The following is a 16,050-nucleotide window of genomic DNA, read 5'->3' as shown; positions in this document are numbered from 1 at the left end:
ATTCTGGGATGTGAGTTACATCCGTCTGCCAAATCTGCAAGGCTTTTAGCCCTCTGGGGTTTACCCCCACTGGCAAAGGCGCAGCGAGTCCGTGACAGTCAGCACAAGCGCTGACAATGTCGCGCGCCTCGGTTGGCGTTAAATGGAACTGCTTCTGCAGGGTATGTGCACTTTGATGGAAGAAACCGTGCGATGCCTTGGCTTGTGCAATTCTGTCAGGCTGAGGCCCTACCCACGCAGGGTTGGCCAGCATGTCAGCCCTGGCATTACCTTCTGTTAGAAACCCTGGTAAATTGGTGTGGCTTCGAATGTGCAGAATGTAATACGGATGCACTCGAGCCTGAATTGCAGACCACAAGGTTTGCAACAGCGAAAACAGAGCCGCATTGTTCACCTCCTTCAGAAATGAACAATCTAAGCGTTGGGTGATAGCTGCTACATAAGCAGAGTCAGTAACCAAATTCAAAGGTTCCTGTGAGAATCGCTGAAAAGCCATGGTAACAGCCCTTAATTCGACCAACTGAGCAGAGTCTGACTCGGATTGGTAGGTTAATCAACCACCTCAAGGGCAGTGTAGGATACTGTGCGCCCTTACGCACAGTGACCCTGCTAAAAATTTGTCCCAATCCGTACGCCCCAAGCTGCCAACACGTCCCGTCCCCAAAGGTTAAGGGGAGTGGTAGCAACATAAGGCCTAATTGTAGCTGGGTGCCCCTCTGAATCCTTCACCATCACAGGCCGTTCGCTTAAATAGCTCTGTGTGGTTCCTCCTAATCCTGCGATGGCCGATCCCACCGGGGCTAAAGGCCATGAGGGAGGCCATGCAGAGAAGGAGATGATCGTTACATCTGCACCCCTATCAATCAAACCTCGAAGCTGAGTCCGGGGTGGACGGGTGTTCGGCAGGATCAGGGTACATGTCATCTGTGGCCTTTGGTCAGAGATGTCTGCAGTCCAGAAGGCCTGCGGAAGTCCCGTAGATCCACTGCCGTTATCTTCGTGAGTTTGTTGCTCTATCCTGGGGACACAAGACTTAAAAGGCACTAATTTAGCAAGGCAGGTCTTTTCAGGAATAGTTACAGGGGGTTTTTGCGTGGAGACCATAGCGCAAATCTGACCTTTAAAGTCAGCATCAATAACTCCTGAGTGCACTAAGATTCCTTGATGGGCAACGTCAGGTTTTCCCACCAGCATCGCACTGGATCCCGGGGCTAAGGGTCCATATGCGTCCAAGGGAACCTTATAAATACCGCTAGAGTCTAAGACGACTGCAGCTGCGGTGTGGACGTCAAACCCGTCTGATCCCTGGGTGCTGTCTGATCCCTGGGTGCTGTCTGATCCCTGGGTGCTGTCTCTAGGGTGGCTGGGTAGGCCTGTGCCTGTGCCACTTTCTGGGGGAGCGACTGCATCGGAGAGCAATTCCCCCTCCTTGCACCCTGGCGGAAGTTTCCCGACAACGGCTGACCATCGGCATGAGTCCGGGATCTACAGTAGCCCGTGCAATGCCCTGGCCTGCCACACCTCTTGCACTGGGGGATCGCTGTGTTCTCTTTTTGGCTCGGCTTAGGCCGCTTCCGTTTCTTCACCTGTTTTGGTTGCTTTGGTTCACGACTAGAAGATGCGTGAACAGGCTGCAGGAACGCAGCCAAAGCAGACCTTCCCTGGTTCCCAGATCCCACCTTAGCGCAGGCTTCGACCATGTCTGTTACCTCAGCGTCCCCTGGTAAGGCATCTATGATCTTTCTGCACTCCTCGTTTGCGTTATCTCTCACTAACTGCCTTAACAACAACTGTCTTAGCCCGTCATCCTCAACCTGCTTCTCGAGAGAAGCAGCGACTTTCTCTACAAAAGAAAGGAATGACTCTGATTTGCCTTGAACTATTTCAGTATATCGCTTTCTGGGTGCTGACAACTCTATGGTTTTCAACAGGGCAGCCATGCCGACCTGTTGAGCTTGCTGCAGGATGCTAGAGGGCAAGTTACCCTGTAGACTGGGATCAGAGAAGGGACCAGTCCCCATCAAAGCATCCACTCCTGCTGTCTGTCTAGGATCAGCAGCAGGGAGCTGCATATTTGCTAATGCAGCCTTGTTGGCCAGCTTTCTCCAGGTTGTTTCAAAAACTGTAAATTGTACAGGTTGAAATAGAATTTGACCTAAGTGTCTGATATCAAATGGAGAAAGCAAATCTGTATTTATCACCCTTATTATCTGCATAACCTCAGCAGAACTTAGCCCATATTGTGCCACCTTGGATTGGAGGTCCTGGGCAACTTTCCAAGCAATTACCTCATGCTTGTCATGCTCTCCTGAATCTGGGAGAGCCTTATACACTGGGAAAGCATGGATCTCTTTTGGGGAACCAGTACCATCCTGAACTTCGGGCACAGCCTGCGGATGGAGTGTAACAGCTCCCCGGTTAGCCCCAGAATCCTCAGATCTATTTGGCATGCCAAGGATTTCTAATAACCTCCAGTCACCCTCCCCCAATGCTTGCATCTTAAGAGACTCTAGGAAGCGATTACGATGCGTCGGACGCACTGTTACCGTGCAGTCCGGAAAGGTCCAGGGCCGAGACCGGCGCAGCCTCTTTCTTCGCCACGCGGCTACAGCCGCCTGACGACCTGGGGCCAGAACCTCATCTGCCTCACTGCCTGACGAGGAATCATCAGGCAAAGGCAACTTTGGGGTGCTGGGAGAGAACAGAAATGTACGGGGAGGGGGGGCACCTTGGCTAAGTTCGCCAGAGCCAGAACAGACAGGACAGACTGCAGCTGGCTGCGCGGCAGTTTTTACAGCAGTCTCTTTACGGGAGGCCGTCTCGGCCAGATCCGACCGAGCCGGTACTGAAGCTGCAGCCGACTCTGGGGCTACGGCTGCGCCCGGCGCCGCGGCCGTCTCCCGCACAGCAGCCGCGTTCGGCGCAGTCGCTGCTTCCGCTGCTGTTTCGCGCTCCCCGGGCGCGCTCGGCGCCGCCGTCTCTGGCCGGCGCTCTGCGGCCGTTCCCGGCGCCGCTGCCGGTCCGTTCTCTGCGGCCGTTCCCGGCGCCGCTGCCGGTCCGTTCTCTGCGGACGCTCCCGGCGCCGCTGCCGGTCCGTTCTCTGCGGCCGTTCCCGGCGCCGCTGCCGGTCCGTTCTCTGCGGCCGTTCCCGGCGCCGCTGCCGGTCCGTTCTTTGCGGCCGTTCCCGGCGCCGCTGCCGGTCCGTTCTTTGCGGCCGTTCCCGGCGCCGCTGCCGGTCCGTTCTCTGCGGCCGTTCCCGGCGCCGCTGCCGGTCCGTTCTCTGCGGCCGATCCCGGCGCCGCTGCCGGTCCGTTCTCTGCGGCCGTTCCCGGCGCCGCTGCCGGTCCGTTCTCTGCGGCCGATCCCGGCGCCGCTGCCGGTCCGTTCTCTGCGGACGCTCCCGGCGCCGCCGCCTCTCCCGCTGCTCAGCAGCCGCCGCCGCTTCCGGGTTTTCCCGTGGCAGCGCTGTTCCCGGTTTCGCCGCCGGCCGCGCCGTTTCTCGGCTCGGAGCCGCGGCTCCCGCTTCTGGCGGGGGGACACGGCCGGCGCTGGCGCCGCTTGCGGCGCGGGCTCGGGCATTCGCCGCTCTAACAGGCTGAGCAAGTCCTCCATCCTACGGGATAGGTTTCGTAGCTCTGCCAGAAAGGGCAAATGCTGCATAAAAAGGTCCATGGTTCGGTTCTGCGACTGCGCAGAACAGTCCAGCGCCAGGGAGGGCAGCGGGCCATAGCCAGGCAGTCCCGGGAAGGGCACGCCCGGCGCTACGCCCGCTAAGTTAGATCCAGGTGCATACGGAACCGAACTAGGAGCCACTCAGGGGGTCCAGTTGGCTAAGCCGCTGATCTGCGGCCCTGGATAAGCCGTGGCCGCCGTCCAGCCGAACGGCAAGGCAGGCTGTGCGCCCGGCCTCTGCCCTGACCCCCCCGCCTCTGGCGGCGCGGGGTCCCTGGGGGCTGCGGAGTCCTGCGAGTGTGCAGGGTGAGCCGGCGCAGGCTCTGCCTGTGGAGCCGGGGGGGTTATTCCAAATCCACCATCACTTGCCCCGGAAGCCCAGTCAGCGGGGCCCCCCTCGGACATTCCTCCGTCACTCATCACCGAGACAGGCGATCCAGCCCTGCTGTCACAGTCAAGGGCTGTCAGCAGAATAAATAACGACCGCCAGGTTTTGTGTAATTCTAACGCTGCCGGCTCCCCAGTCGGGAGCTCGTGTCGGACAGTGCATCCGAGCTCTTGCCATAAGGAAAAGTCCAGGGCAGTATCTCTGTCCATGGGAATGCCTTTTAAAGCAGCCCAGTCTAATAATTCCCGAACTGAGTTTTCAGGAATGGAGGTGCGCAATATGCTAAACACACCTTTCCAGACCAGTACGACAGCGTCGTTCTGTGAGCCGCTGTTCGCCATTTCTCAGTCCTGTCGGACCTCCCGGTCCCGGGGGGGTAAAAGAAACAGCGTACCTCTACAGGAATTCGGCTTGGCTCGCAGCGTGCAGGACACGTCAGAGAGTGCAAATCACCTCGGGCAGCACCAAATATTACCGCAGGCCTGGTTCCTACGGTATATCACCGTGTCCCGCAGCCATAGGGAGGAGGAGGAGGAGGAGAAGATCCAGCAGGCAGGAATTGTGCAGCAAGATTGATTGATTTAATTATTTTACAAACTCTTTTTATAGACTTTTTTCTTCATAGTCTAATTGGACAAAGGACCAGCCACCCCTTGGGGGTGATTGGCCAAAATCCTAAAACATCCATTATCAAAATATTTTCTACTATACCATAAACAAGACTTTCCAAGGTTGCAGGTGGCTTGGTTGTTTACATTCCCTGCTACCTCTTCTGTGAGAGAGAAAAGTCTCTCACGGACTTAGAAGAATAACAAGAAGATCCTCACTAACAGCATTTTTGTACCTACATCCAGCCGTTCCCAGGCTCCCCTCACAGAAGGAGTTTAGAAAGCCTGGGGGTCCTGGAGGGATTTCGGGATCTATGGGGAGTGTTTGGGGGTCCCTTCTGCACCTCATGACCCAATGGCAGCTTCTCTAATAAACATCGCCTGAAGCTCCCACTCTGCCCATGGCAGGCACGCTGTGAGTGTCTCTGACATCCCGGCTCTGTGGCAGCCTGGGGACTCCTGGATGTCACCATGGAACCCCTGTGAGTGTCCGTCACCTCACGGTTCTTTAGGAGCACGGGGATTTCACCACTGGACTCCTGTCACTGACTGTGACATCCCGGCTCCTTGTCAGCATACAGACACGTCTGTTGTCACCATGGAGCCCCTGTGAGTATGTGTGAGCTCATGGCCCTTTGGAAGAAGACACCCTTGGGATTTCACATGAAGCCCCTGTGACCGGGTCTTTAGCAGCCCAGAGACCCCTGAGATGTCACTGTGGAGCCCCTGCGCTTGTCTGTGAGCTCTCAGCTTCAGAGCCGGCTGAAGACAACTGTGATGTCACCGTGGAGTCCCTGTGGCTGTGTGTGACTAATGCATCTTTAGGAGCCTAGAGACCCCTGGGATATCACTGTGGAGCCTCTGTCACTGCCAGTGACCTCGTGGCTCTTTAGCAGCCCGGAGACACTTGGAATGTCACTGTGGAGCCCCTGGGAGTACCTGTGACAGATCAATGCCCCAGCAACCTGAAGTCCCCTGGGATGTCACCATGCAATGGCTTTGACTGCCTCTGACCCCACAGCTTTTTTATCATGCCAGGAAAAGTCTGGGATGTCACCATGGAAGCCCTTTGACTGCTTGTGCCGTGGTTTAGGAATGATATTCCCCTGTTCCATGCTCCTACTAAAACCGCGGCGCCTCTCACTCCCCTACTGCCTCGCATGGAAAGCACAAAAGACAAAGATCCTGGGCTGGGATAAGAACAATTTACTGGGAACAGCAACGAGATAAGGAACAAACAGGAACACCAACAATATTGATAACAGAAGGGATAAGACAAAGAAGTTACTTACAGGGAAAACTGCAACACCACCAACCCCACCCCTGTGTTCACCCAGGTGCTTGTGAGAAACCAGAATAAGGAGATCACCATCCAGGTGTCTTCCCAACCAGGTGTCGCGGGTTCGGTTTGCAACCGGGCGGAAACACCAATTTAGTGTAGTGGTTTGGTCTAAAATACTCATTACTGTTTATCTGCTGTGAGATAAGAATTAGGAGAAATGCAAAGCAGGCACCAAACTTGAAAGAATATAAAGAAGTTTATTAACAACTCTAAAAGAGGGAAGAAAAAAAATTATACCACCTTCAGAACTCTCCTCCTCCCCCCACCTTCCTCCCTTCTCCCACTGACAATGTAAAAAGACAACCCTTAAGATGTTCAGTCTGTTTACCACTTCCATAATAACCTTGTTTAGTCCATTTAGAAAGAGAAGTCTCTTCTTGCTCATGCTATGAAAACAGTATCACAACGAGCCAGCCGCCCACTTCCAAATATTGTTCAGTCCATTTAGGAAGAGGAGTCTCTCTGCCTGCGTGTGAGTCCTTTCCCCCGACTTGCAGCTTTTCCCGCAACTGCTTTCGAGGGTCCACTCTTGAAGTTTCTTGGGGTACAATTTTAAGGTTGAGCCGTTCAGAAACAAAAACAGAGGCCCTTCTCCTTCCCTGGGAGCAAAGGGTCTTCATCATCTTCATCGTTAAGACTATCTCTGGAAGCATCTCTAGGTACTGAGGTTTTCTCCTTTCCCGTTTGGAGCAAAAGTCCTCATCTGGTCCATCTCTCCCTGTCCAAACTTCTCATGAAATTACAGCTGCATCAGCATCTGCCTATCTCAGTGCAGGTGCTTTTGCTTACGAGTTGAACACTCCACCCCCCAGATCTTCATGAAATTACAACAGGATACTCTGATATATCACAGCTTCACAACAGAATTTCCGCTTTAAGCATCTCCTCTCTCTCTTCCCTCAGGTTTTCAGATCTTCACAGCAGTAAAAGGGTTAATCTCACCTCGGCCTTGCAGCTTTGCAGCTGGAATGTTGAATTTTTCTTATCGAAGGGGAGAGGGGGGAGAGCCGAGCCGCTCCGGCTGCCCACAAGGCAGTGGGGGGGGGTTCCACGGCTGGAACAGGTCCATCGGCTCCAGGATGGCCGTGGCCCGGCCCGGCCTGGCCCAAGCAGGGCCTGGCCGGGCCCGCTGGCCCCCACACGGGGCCCGCAGCCACCTATCCCAGCGCCGGAAACGAGAGAGAGCTTGGAGGGGGAGTTTGCCTATTCTTAAATGTGGATCACAGAGGTGGTCACAACTTTAAGTGGCTTAGAGAATTGTCCATATTCAAACTGGCCAGCTGATAGGTTCTATCAGTTCCCAGAGGAAATTGTAAGCACCCCTTAGCAAGGACATCCCTTCCGGGACTATGCTTGCTAACCTATGACAAACCCCAACCTGAACTCTCTCTGGAGGTGGTTGAGCCGGGTTCATTTCTCCTGGCAGTTCCCCTCAAAAGCAGCCCAGTGTTTTTTGGGAGGGGCTGTTTGGAGCTTGCAGGACTCCAAAGCTGAGGGAAAAGGATCCTCTTGGGGATGCTGGGGTGTCCCCAGGAAGTGTTTTTCTGGCAGTCCTGGTAGCTGCTGCCAGCAGAGCCCCCAAGGTGGGCGGGGGGATGCCGGGTCCCGACCCCACAGTGAGAGTTGGCCTTCCTGGGTCAGGCACTGCTGCCTTCAGCCCAGAGCCAGGGGGTTGTGGGACCCCCCAGAAGAGCCAGAGCAGGGGCACCTTGGGACCTGCAGAGTGAGGAGAGCAGAGAGGAACAATATTGGGACTGGGGGAACCCCGGTAATCTGGAGGAGAGGGAATCTGGAAAGGGTGAACCCGGTGATTGCCTGGACCCTGAAGTGGGGACCTCAGAGAGGGGGGACCTCAAGGATTGCCAGGACCCTGAAGTGGGAAAGGGGGAATGCCTTGGAGCCCTGGCTCCCTGAAGCAGAGAATAAGGGGAGAAGGGACCCCAGGACTCCCAAAGCCCCCCAGCATTCCAAAGTGAGGGGATGCCAGAGAAGAGGGACACAAAGGATCTCAGAGTTTGGAGATCAAAGTGGGGGAGCCTTGGAATTCCAGGGACCCCAGGCAGCCTGGGGTGGGTGGGGACCAAGCAGATGGGGGAAACCCAATACATTGAGGACCCCCAGCAGCTGGGACACGAGGGAGCCCCCAGAACCTCAAAGTGGAGGGACCAGAGAGGGAGAACTCGCAGGGGACTTCTTTTGAACTGAATCTTGGTATTTTGGAGGTTTTTATGGACACCAGAGGCCCAGTGACTTCTAGAGATGGACTTGGGAAGGAGGAACCCCCAACCCAATGCACTCAAACCTTGTTTTTCCCCACTGCAGGAGTTCCCATTCCCAAACCTTGGCCGGATGGAGGATAAAGCTGTGAGGAAGAGGAAGATGCCCCAGGACAGCCAGACAGGTGAGGCAGAAGTCACTGCCCCTTTCCCACCTCTCTTCTGCTCCATGTCTCAGCCCAGCATCACCCCTGGCTGCAGGACAGCCCTGCTGCCGACGCCATCCTGCCAAGGACGGACTGGGGGGATCTCTTTCCCCTTCCCTCTTACATGGAAGCAAATCCCATCCTCTCTTTGTTCTTCCTCCCCCAGACAACGAGCTGAGGATGGAGACCAGGAAGGGCAAATTCCCCCGACAGTCTTGTGGAAGAGGTCGTTTTGAGTGGCTCCACGTCACAGGAATGCAACGGGAAGGTAAAGCCCCAAAGATCCCATAAAAAGAGGGGCTCCAAACCCAGCCCAGGGTGCTCCAAGGAGGAAAGACCCACCCTGTGCCGGGATGGCAGCTGGAGCTCCAGCCAGAGCTCAGACCTGGTGGTCCATGAGCAGCTTCATTATACGGAGAAGCCCTATGAGTGTGGTGAATGTGGGAAGAGCTTCCACTGCAGGTCTGACCTGATCCGCCACGAGAGGATCCATACCGGGGAACGGCCCTACAAGTGCTTGGAATGTGGGAAGGACTTCAATGTCAGCTCCAGCCTGATCCGCCACCAGATGACCCACACAGGGGAACGGCCCTACAAGTGTGGGGAATGTGGGATGAGGTTCAGCAGGAGCTTGGCCCTGATTCACCACCAGAGGATCCACACCGGGGAGAAGCCCTACGAGTGTCCCGAGTGTGGCAAGAGGTGTCGGGACAGCTCCACTCTCCTCCTGCATCAGCGGATTCACACAGACGAGAGGCCCTTCCGCTGCCCCGACTGTGGGAAGGGCTTCTGCCGCAAGTCTAGCCTTGTCCCCCATCAGCGCATCCACACTGGGGAGAGGCCCTACAAGTGTCCTGAGTGTGGGAAGAGCTTCATCCAGAGCTCTCACTTGACTAAACACCGATGGAGCCACCGGTAAGGGAAGCCCTGGGACCGCCCCAACTGCAGGAAAAGCTTTGTCCGCTGCCCCAACTTCATCCTCCATCAGAGAACCCACTTTGCAAAGAGACCTGGTGACCCACATTCCTGGTGATCCATGTTGGGAAGACACCTGGATGGTGATCTCCTTATTCTGGTTTCTCACAAGCACCTGGGTGAACACAGGGGCAGGGTTGGTGGTGTTGCAGTTTTCCCTGTAAGTAACTTCTTTGTCTTATCCCTTCTGTTATCAATATTGTTGGTGTTCCTGTTTGTTCCTTATCTTGTTGCTGTTCCCAGTAAATTGTTCTTATCCCAGCCCAGGATCTTTGTCTTTTGTGCTTTCCATGGGAGGCAGTAGGGGAGTGAGAGGCGCCGCGGTTTTAGTAGGAGCATGAAATGGGGGAATATCATTCCTAAACCATGGCACAAGCAGTCAAAGGGCTTCCATGGTGACATCCCAGGCTTTTCCTGGCATGATAAAAAGGCTGTGGGGTCAGAGGCAGTCAAAGCCATTGCATGGTGACATCTCAGGGGACTTCATGTTGCTGGGGCATTGATCTGTCACAGGTACTCCCAGGGGCTCCACAGTGACATTCCAAGTGTCTCCGGGCTGCTAAAGAGCCACGAGGTCACTGGCAGTGACAGAGGCTCCACAGTGATATCCCAGGGGTCTCTAGGCTCCTAAAGATGCATTAGTCACACACAGCCACAGGGACTCCACAGTGACATCACAGTTGTCTTCAGCCGGCTCTGAAGCTGAGAGCTCACAGACAAGCCCAGGGGCTCCACAGTGACATCTCAGGGGTCTCTGGGCTGCTAAAGACCCGGTCACAGGGGCTTCATGTGAAATCCCAAGGGTGTCTTCTTCCAAAGGGCCATGAGCTCACACATACTCACAGGGGCTCCATGGTGACAACAGACGTGTCTGTGTGCTGACAAGGAGCCGGGATGTCACAGTCAGTGACAGGAGTCCAGTGGTGAAATCCCTGTGCTCCTAAAGAACCGTGAGGTGATGGACACTCACAGGGGTTCCATGGTGACATCCAGGAGTCCCCAGGCTGCCAAGAGCCGGGATGTCACAGACACTCACAGCGTGCCTGTCATGGGCAGAGTGGGAGCTTCAGGCGATGTTTATTAGAGAAGCTGCCATTGGGTCATGAGGTGCAGAAGGGACCCCCAAACACTCCCCATAGATCCCGAAATCCCTCCAGGACCCCCAGGCTTTGTAAACTCCTTCTGTGAGGGGAGCCTGGGAACGGCTGGATGTAGGTACAAAAATGCTGTTAGTGAGGATCTTCTTGTTATTCTTCTAAGTCCGTGAGAGACTTTTCTCTCTCACAGAAGAGGTAGCAGGGAATGTAAACAACCAAGCCACCTGCAACCTTGGAAAGTCTTGTTTATGGTATAGTAGAAAATATTTTGATAATGGATGTTTTAGGATTTTGGCCAATCACCCCCAAGGGGTGGCTGGTCCTTTGTCCAATTAGACTATGAAGAAAAAAGTCTATAAAAGAGTTTGGAAAATAATCAAATCAATCAATCTTGCTGCACAATTCCTGCCTGCTGGATCTTCTCCTCCTCCTCCTCCTCCTCCCTATGGCTGCGGGACACGGTGATATACCGTAGGAACCAGGCCTGCGGTAATAGCTGGATCCAATCCCAGCCCCAGATTTTGGCAAGGGTTTATGTTTATTTGGCAAGGATTGGACAGGTGGAATTGAAGCTTTATGTAAATTGTCCCACGGGATGAGTAATAGCAAACCAGATCTATTTATATAAATACAGATCTAATTGATTACCCTCATGATTAGAGAAAAAGATCTTAATCGGAATTCTTTACTGTACAGTATAGGAGCTGTAACAACTATTACAATCTAATGCTCTAGGACACAATTTTGAAGCACTTGTATTAAAGCAAAACCAGTCATTAAGCAGAGATTGATGTCACTCACCCAGATCAATGACCGTGAGCAAATCTCTGTGGCTCGGCCTTGAGCAGTGACCTTGAGGAGTGTCCCCACTCCAGGGAGGGATCCCCACCTCCCCCAAGAAGGGAAATGTCAGAAGACGTTGCCATTAAAATTTGGGATGGGGCTTTTCTAGTCTGAGGCGCTGCCCTGTCACTCAGATGTGCCCCAGCTGTGCCAACTCCACAGCTCTGGAGAAGCTCTCAGTGGTGTCACTTGGTTGGTTATTCCTTTCTCCAGGGATTTTACCGGCTCTGCCACAGCTGCAGCTCCCTCTGAGGATGTTGAACTTTGAAATGGAGGAGTCAGGCTGGTTTCTGCATTCTTCACCCCAAAAGCAGCGTGACCTCCCTTCTGCATTCCTCACGGGGGGCTTTGCAAACAGGGCCTTGTTGGAGCTGTTTGAGCCCATTCCAGGCAGAGCCTCCTGCTCCAGCAGGAACTGCCTTTCCTGTGCCATGGCCAGGGCAGACCCTGCTGCAGGAGAAGCCCCAGGCCAGCCCAACACATTGAAGGCCTCAGTGCAGAGTGCCGTGGTGGGAGCTGTGCCAGGGAGAGCCTGAGACACCAAAGGCACCTTGGCAGCAGCAGCTCCTTGCAGGGCATGGCCAGAAGCCTCCCTGGCCAAGCCGGCCCAGTGGCCAGCACGGCAGAGCTGCTGCTTCAGGGGGTGACTTCTGGCTGGGCTCTGCTCCACCCCACAGAGTGTGAGCTGAGCACTGAGTCTGGCACAGCCCTTGTGCCTGAGCCCTGCACAACCTCAAGGTCACCTGCGGCAGCCTGGCTCTGTCAGGCCCTGGGGCAGGGCAGAGGGAAAGGCCAGAGCAGGGGCTGGCTTTGGCTGCTGAATGTGGGCTCCAGCAGAGATGAGGAGTTGAGCGAGTTGAATATGAGCTCACTGCTGTGACATGGGCCTGACTGACAAATGCTTGGTCTCAGGAATATCTTGGGGACAAGATGTTCATCACAAAACCACTCATCCCTGCAGAGACAAGACCAGGACAGAGGAAAGGAGAGAGCCAGGCCCAGGGGACAGGGCTGGAATGGTGATGGCTGTGAGGTCACTGCCGCTGCAGCAGCCTGGCTGGCCCCCAGCAGACATTCTGGCCAGAAGCATTGTGAGGTCACGCAGCACATCAGGGAACCTCCACAACAGGAATTCCATCCTTGGGGAGTGGAGGTGTTGGCACAAACCTCCTGACCTTGAAGAATTTTGCGATGGAGCATCGTTCTCTGCCTTGCACAGCTGCAGTTCTGTGCCACTCTCACTGTAAAATATTCCCTCCTTAGATCAAATCTAAATTCCCCCTCATTCAGTTTAAAGCTATTGCCCCTTGTTCTGTCACTGCAAGGTTTGGGAAAATATAACACTCCATTTTTCTTGGACCTCGATCACTATGTTTCCATTTTCAAAGACCTTCAAGAGAACCCAAAAATCTCCCAAGATGGGCTTTGGAGGCCTCAACACAAAACCAGCAGGTGGAAGCTGAGGGTCCTGGGCTCAGTTATGTGGAGACTGAGGACAGAAGAGAAGTAGCCTGGGAGGGCTTGAAGGGAGGTTTCAAAGATGGAGGAGCTTTTCTTCATTGTATGAAACAGCCTGACAAAGAAGTAATGGCACCAAGGGCAGCTGGGCAGCCCCAGACTGGACACCAGGAGAAAGGTCTTTCCCTCCCAGGGAAGTGCTGTGCTGCAAGACGTCCCCCAGAAGGAGTCTGGAGCAGCCCAAGGCTTTGTGTGCTCAGGCAGAGGCAGGCAGGACACAGAGCTGCCAGCAAAGGAAGGGGCCGGCAAGGTGGGGCAGCCGGGGGGATGAGAACAGCCTGCAGGGACAGAGGTGCAGGGCAGGGACAGCGTGGGACAGCCTGGGCTGCAGAGGGCAGAGGGATGGGCAGCGGCTGCAAGGCCCTGACAGAGCCAACTTGTGCAGCACTTTGGCCACGGCTGCTGTCCCTGGCCCTGAGGCCAGGAGGGGACAAGTGACCCTTGCAGCCCTGGGGCCTCAGGGCCTCCTTGTTCCTGCCCAGCAGCCTGGCAGGGGCCGCCCCATGGTGCTGCCCTGGGCACTGCACATCCCCACATCCCAGTGCCCCGGGAAGAGCCCCGCACACTGAGGGAGGGACAGGATCTGCCTTGCCAGGGGCTGGGGCTCAGGCCTTGGCCCTTTGGAGTCATGGAACACATCCAGGTTTCCTCAGCCTCACAGACACCTTCCCTTGCTTGTCCCCACCTGCCATCACTGCCTCCAGTGTTCTGCTCTAACTGGAACCTGGGGACACTTCCTCATCCTCAGTGTTCCTCAGTGGGACCCATTAAAACTTCAGGAAACTTTGGAGATTGATATTGACTTTGAATTCCTGAGAGATTTCTTCAGCTCCCTCTCAGGGACTGATGTTCAGGGCCTCAGCACCAAGCCCCAAGAGGGTCATCAGAGCCCTTGTGCTGTGTGTGTGCTGCTGAGCTGGGCCGGGCTCCTGGCACAGAGGCGGCTCCTGGCAAGCGGCAGCGCTGCAGAGAGACAGCTGTGGCCAGGAGCAGCTCCTGGGCCCAGCCCAGCAGGGCTGGGGCACTGCCTGCAGCCAGCCCAGGCACAGCACAGAGGCACACAGGGCTTAAATTCAGCCAAGGCTGCGAAGGTGCTGAGAAGTTGCTGGAGCAGAATCACTCCCAGCCCCTGGCACAGGAAGCCTCTGGCTGCAGGACAAGGCAGCTGCAGCTCCTGGAGGGATCTCCTGGGGCTGGAACATCCCAATGTCTACGGATTCTGTGAGTACAGCTCAGAGCATCTCGAGTGCAGGGGAGGTGAAATGCTCATGAAGCTCTGACAGTGCTGAGGGTTTCTGATGTGTCCCAGAATATTTCCAAGCCAAGGATTTTGATAAAAATGAGGACATTTCCTGAGACTTTGTTTTCAGTTTCCTACTAGTGGAGAATGGCAGGGAGGGGATATAAATAAAAGGCATTATGAATTTTGACAAGTCCCTGAGACATCTGAAGTCTTACTTTTAGTGATCAGTCTTAGTCTGACCTGTCCTTTTTCCAAGCTGCAAACAGAAACTGCCCCCAGCCAGTGCCCTGCAAAGAGGCAGGTTCCTGCAGGGTCAAGGAGAGTGCACAGAGATTTGGGGCCTGTGAGTGGTGGCAGGGACCGATCAGGCCCAGGCAAACAAGTCCAGGAGGAAAATCTCCAGGAAGCAGAGATAAGATCAGAGAATGACAGAAAATGAAACCCAGAAATGTTGTGTCAGGAGAGTTGAGAGGTCTCCTGTCTTGGGGTGACATCCATAGGATCCCCTCCAATGAAGCCCTCTCCCTGCGAAAAACTCCTCCCTCCTCTCCCAGGGCTGGCTGCAGGGTGTGAAGGTGGGGGTGCAGCCAGGGGTGCCCAGAGCTGTCCTGCAGAGCCGTCCTGCACCCCTGTCTTTGCCAGGACAGGGGATCTGCCAGCTGCCAGGAGCAACTCTCAGCCTGCAGGGCAGGGAGCCAAAGGCAGCTGGATCCTGGCGTGAGAACAGCGCCCACTCCACCACAATCCATCCTCCTGCAGCCCCCACAGCCAGATCCCCCATCTCCCGCTGCCCCTTCCCTCCCAGAGCTTTCCCTGTGGGACAGCCCAGAGCTGAGCCCAGCACCAGCCCCAACGTGTGAGAGAACAAGGGGAACAAGGGAGATGTGATCAGGTGAGTGATTGGGATCTCCAGTCACTGGAGACACTGGGGAGCACCGGGGGGTGGTGATCAGCTGCAGACAAGGCTGAGCCTTGGGGAACGGCTCAGGTGTGACAATTCCCACATCCAGACGACCCTATATCCCTTTCCCTGCAGATCCCAAACCGGTTCAATTTCCAGCAATAGCACAGTGTCCAGAGGGGAATATGCCCTGGCCTGACCCTAATCCTGTCCCACCTGCAGCCACTGGGCCCTCCCAGAGCACCTCGGTCAATTCCGCGGCCCTGGGCCTAGGCCAGTGCTGGCCCTGAGCAGGATGTGCCCATCCCGAGGAACATGGGCATGTGGGACTTGTCCCCAGGTAGCCACTTGGAGCTAACTGGGCAAAGAGAGGTGTCCTGTGAGAAGGAGGGATGTTGGACCCCTGCCAGCATCTCTGTTAAGCCCTGTTTGCCCAGGGCCCGACAGACATCTTGTGCTTCCTGGGACTGCCTGATGCAGGGTGGTCTGCGCATGGCGGACCTGAAAGCAGATGGATCCCCAGTGGGAACAACCCCCACTGCCACACAATCCATCCTCCTGCAGTCCCCACAGCCAGATCCCCCTTCTCCTGCTGCCCCTTCCCTCCCAGAGCTTTCCCTGTGGGACACCCCAGAGCTGAGCCCATCCCAAACTCTCTTGGGTCCCAGCACAGTTGCCCCTATTCCCACTCAGGCACTTTGAGACAACAGGGCTGGGCACTGACTCCTCTTCCAGGACCCCGGAATCAGGGAAAACAGGAATGTGGGAGGACTTGGATTCACGAGGCAGGTGATTGGAATCTGCAGTCACTGGAGACACTGGGGAGCACTGGGCAATGTTGATCACCCCAAGACAAGGCTGAGGCTTGGGAAACGGCTCAGGTGTGCTCCTTCCCACAGCCGGACCACTCCATTCCCTTTCTTCACAGGCCCCAAAACAGTTCCACCTCCAGCCCCAGAGCAGAGTTTAGGGGGGGAAATGTCCTGCCCTGACCCTCCCCCTGTCCCACCCACAGCCACCGTGCCCACACAGAGCACCTGG

This window comes from Coloeus monedula (assembly GCF_965178545.1).
Source record: "Coloeus monedula genome assembly, contig: HAP1_SCAFFOLD_4, whole genome shotgun sequence".
Classification (NCBI taxonomy): Eukaryota; Metazoa; Chordata; class Aves; order Passeriformes; family Corvidae; genus Coloeus; species Coloeus monedula.
This window is presented reverse-complemented; position numbering follows the sequence as displayed.